At 42.9% G+C, this 4,827-nt stretch overlaps 1 long non-coding RNA gene across 1 annotated transcript; it reads right to left on the bottom strand.

Annotated features, from left to right (window-relative positions):
- Window positions 1–548: 548 nt before the first annotated feature.
- LOC134105343 (uncharacterized) lies at window positions 549–2,905 on the bottom strand. Its single transcript, XR_009942494.1, has 2 exons — window positions 1,752–2,905; window positions 549–1,660 (listed from the first exon to the last, which is right to left on the bottom strand). It is a non-coding gene; the product is annotated as an uncharacterized LOC134105343 (long non-coding RNA).
- Between the last annotated feature and the right edge of the window lie 1,922 nt (window positions 2,906–4,827).

Below are 4,827 nucleotides of genomic sequence, written 5' to 3'. Positions count from 1 at the left end.
TGCGGGACCCCAATCATACGTCAATTTTGCGCACTTCTGATGCGCGTGCAAAAATTCAAGAGTTTTTGAACACGATATAGTCCCCGAAAGTGCGTTCGAAGTGGCGAAATAATAATAATAATAATAATAATTCTTGCAATTTCAATAGGGCTTTCGCCCGACTTTCAGTCGGCTCAGGCCCTAATAATTCTTGCAATTTCAATAGGGCTTTCGCCCGACTTTCAGTCGGCTCAGGCCCTAATTAAAGCTGCAAGCAGCGATGAACGGGCCTTCGCCTATTCTCGCACGTCGGGGTGGGGCGGCGGTCGGCCGGGCTCGCGGGTCAAAAAAGACTAAAGAGACTAAACAAATCACTCTCGGGGCTGCCATTCAAACCTGAATCTGCGGCCTTGCGAACGGAATCCACCGACGCCGGGCTGTTGCCCCGCTGCAAAAGACCTGCGGAGGAATCGTTAGGGGTCTCGGGCACGATGACCACGATAACAAAAAGATGCATTCCTGTAAAATAAAGGTAGAGTCTGAAGCGCAAGAATCACAGGAAACGCTCGTCTCGTTCTCCAGTTTGCGTCCGTATAATTGATTCAACACGCGTACAGTTTACATCCAGTGCATTTTTCTTGTCCTGTATATCTTATAGACGCAGTCTCAATCAAGGTTAATTCACACCTTGGTTTAGTCGAGGTACAAGGACGACAGCTAACCCCACCTCTTTTGCTCCATCAAGATATGTTAACTTTTTAACCAAACCCGCTGGATGACGACGTGGCTGTCTTCCTGAAGAGAGCTTTGCTGAATGAAATAATTAATAATACATTGACTAAGATACGCTCTTCCTCCAGGGCTTAATATATTGGTAAGTTCAGTTTGAATCAGTTAAGCCATGTAGAAACTTTGCATTGACCCAAGTCATTAAAATTAAAAAAGTTCCAAGCCATCCAGGCCTATATGTCGTCAAGACAATTGAGTAGTTGTCCAACAGAGTTATCCTTTTTTGTTTTAAGATAAAAACCATAGCTGTTATTACTGCCTAATATAGTTCCAATTGACCAACTACATGAGACATTTCCACACCATATTGACTATCATAAAACGTATACAACTCTTATTCACATATGAACATTGCACTTTAGAATGTATATTCATTAACTCAGCATGTACCGAAGCATATTCTCATGTAAAAAAACAAAATATGTACAACATGACAAATGAAATATACTGCCCCTGCATACTGAACAAATATTACATCCTGTATTCATTAAAGACATGTAAAGTTACATGAGGAGTGTTATTAAAGTCCATAACCTGAATAGAGCTTACTTTGAACAGAAATACATTAAGTTAAAGCTTTAACAGGGGCACACCGGTCCTGCTCAATTGAGAGTTATTCTAACTCATTAACCAGAACACAAAAGATAAATCCTCCGTAACAACATCCATGCATTCCAATGTGTGTGACAGTCATTAGCAACATAGAGCCATGGATGCGGCAAACGACAGGCCAAGCTTAACACTGTTGCTCTTAACTGAATGCAGGAAAACATGAAATAACATCATTCAAGACTACCCATAACGAAGAGATCCTTGTATACAATAATGTCCAATGTTGTTCACACTGCGTCCTCAGTATTATGTCCACTCGCAGCTCACGGTTCTGCCCGTTCTGTTAAAAAAAAAAGGAGTCACACTTGCTGGCCCCGTTGCTGTGGGTGGACAAGGTGGCGTCACTTGTGGCACTTGTGGCCAATACTCACAAACGTCTGTTAGTGGCGTGGGAGAGAGAGGGGGGAGAAAGCCATTGAGCTCCGGGCACATCACTGGCTGTAGAGGCAAGGCGGCTGGCTGCCGTTTGCGTTCGCGGTGAAGCCTTCGGCGTTGGTGACGAGCTAATAACGTTTCTAAAGTTAGCTAAACACTTCACTAGCTAGCGAGGAGACCCCGCCTAGCACTCCACGAGCTATACTTTGCTAAACTAGCACAGTCCGCTGTAATGCTACCCCCGGGGTCTGCCGCGCGCTGCTCTGCGCATGTCCTTCAACACAGACTAGGGAACGCTGGGTAATGAAGTTCTTCACCTTAACAGTAACCCGTAACATCTAGTTACATCTCATAACGTGTTTGCATCTCCACCCGTATGTTGCAGAATACGTCTATTTCAATCCAGATGTATTTAGATTGAACTGTCCGTGTTGTATGTCTAGGTTAGATGTGTCAAACTGCAGAACGTCCAGACCAGTCCGCAACCCGACTGCAAACGCCAGCTCACTGACGTCTCCCAGCAGCTCCACATACGGCAGCTGTGCCAGCCGTATGTGGCTGAAACGAGTGTGACACAGCTGCTCTAACGTGTACAGTTATTTAACCTCAGCAAGGAGAGTTACCTGAATCATTTTGTCCGTTAGATCAGCCGGACACGCGTTTAAAAAAAGAACTAACAAAAAAGAAAGTATGATTTCGTCGGGACTCGATCTCACGACCATAGCATCGGGGGGCGGGTGCTTAGCAGGAGAGCTATAGCCTCTGATGGGTGTGAGAAGTCGAAATGTCACTGATATAGGATTCGTCACTCCCCTGCAAAAATACCGGGAATTGTCAGACTAAAAAAATTATAACTGCCTTCCTGTTTGTTTTAGAGAAAATTCCTCAGAGACTTTTTTAAGTCTCCCTTTAATACATATGGTAAAAAATCAGCAGACTTGTAGATTAAACAGGATGGCGGCGCCGCTTCGTCAAAATCTTCCAGGGGGCGCAATGGAGTCAATTCTTCACTTTTGATCCAAAACTCCACATCAGGTCTGTAAAGGTCATCACATATGATACTCACAGAGGTTTTCAAGAGTTTTGGAGTGTGCCGAGGCTCAGAAGATGTGCTTGAACTTTCATGCAAAGATGACGTCGTCACAGCAACAAAGTTGGTCCAAAACTCCCAATTCTCACTGTGAGCCATCTTCACCGTCTTACGTCTTATATTCCCAGATTTGAAGTTGATCACATTAAAGGGCTAGGAAATGGACATGTAAATGTAGAAACTTTGCATTGACCTAAGCCAATAGGTGGCGCTATACTTTTTCGAAAATCACTGCATGGCATTACTTAAAGGCCTACACAAGCATCATGAATATACATTTATAGCCAGAAATATCAATGTTCCTTGGAGTTATACCATTTTACATTTTGGAAAAAAATCTTCCAAAATTGTCCAAACTGCACGCAAGCTCACGCCCAGGTAGTTTTATGAAAACTCTTGATTTTAATAACTTTTGACCCCAAGGGTGTCAGGAACTACTTGCCAGATTTTGAAATGGATCGGATTTAAACTCTCGGAGGAGTTCGTTCGTTTGTAAATGCAAAAATTGAAGGAAATGGCCAAAAATACACAGAATCACCACAGCGCCCCCTAATGTTCAAATATTCTGGGAAAATTTGGGGATGTTCTAGGACTCAATGTGAACATGTCCTCAAAATTTGGTGAAAATGACGGTTAGAAAAAAAAAAAGTTATAGGCCTTTGAATTTTCAGGACACAAACCTACAAACTTCATTGGTCCATAACTTTATTGAAAAATGAGATATCAACATTCTTTCGATAACTTTTGATCGCATCAAGCCAACGATCATTTTGCCGAAGATTTCGTAAGAATCGGACCAAGCGTCTGGGAGGAGTTCGCAAAAACGTGTTTTTCACAAAATTCAAAATGGCGGCCATAAAACGGTAGGCGCATTTGCATACCATAATTTTTTTTGTGTACAGCACATCCAAGAGAACCTGTGTGAAAAGGTTCCAAGTCGATCGGTGAAAGTAAAAAAAATAATTAACATTGCGGCCACTTTGGGGGGCGCTAGAGAGTTCTTTTTCTTCTCCTCTAATTGCGGGACCCGAATCATACGTCAATTTTGCGCACTTCTGATGCGCGTGCAAAAATTCAAGAGTTTTTGAACATGATAAAGTCCCCAAAAGTGCGTTCGAAGTGGCGAAATAATAATAATAATAATTATAATTCTTGCAATTTCAATAGGGCTTTCGCCCGACTTTCAGTCGGCTCAGGCCCTAATAATTCTTGCAATTTCAATAGGGCTTTCGCCCGACTTTCAGTCGGCTCAGGCCCTAATAATTCTTACAGTTTCAATAGGGCTTTCGCCCGACTTGCAGTCGGCTCAGGCCCTAATTAAAGCTGCAAGCAGCGATGAACGGGCCTTCGCCTATTCTCGCACGTCGGGGTGGGGCGGCGGTCGGCCGGGCTCGCGGGTCAAAAAAGACTAAAGAGACTAAACAAATCACTCTCGGGGCTGCCATTCAAACCTGAATCTGCGGCCTCGCGAACGGAATCCACCGACGCCGGGCTGTTGCCCCGCTGCAAAAGACCTGCGGAGTAATTGTTACGGGTCTCGGGCACGATGACCACAATAAGTATCACAGCAACACTTGTCTCGTTCTCCAGTTTGCGTCTGTATAATTGATTCAACACATATACACATCCAGTGCATTTTTCTTGTTCTGTATATCTTAGATATCATAAATGCAGTCTCATTTAAGGTTAATTCACAGAAATATCCACCTGTAATTACCTTAGCTGTTATTACTGCCTACTATAGTTCCCATTGACCAACTACATAAGGGATATTTCCACACCATGTTGACTATGATAAACGTATACAACTCTTATTCACATATGGACATTGCACTTTAGAATGTATATTCATTAACTCAGCATGTACCAAACCATATTGTCATGTAAAAAAACCAAAACATGACCAAACATGACTAAATAAATCACTGCCCTTGCATACTGAACAAATATTGCATTCTGGATTCATTTTAAGTCACATGAGG

This window comes from Pungitius pungitius, chromosome 15 (assembly GCF_949316345.1).
Source record: "Pungitius pungitius chromosome 15, fPunPun2.1, whole genome shotgun sequence".
In the NCBI taxonomy this organism is placed as follows: domain Eukaryota; kingdom Metazoa; phylum Chordata; class Actinopteri; order Perciformes; family Gasterosteidae; genus Pungitius; species Pungitius pungitius.
This window is presented reverse-complemented; position numbering and strand designations above follow the sequence as displayed.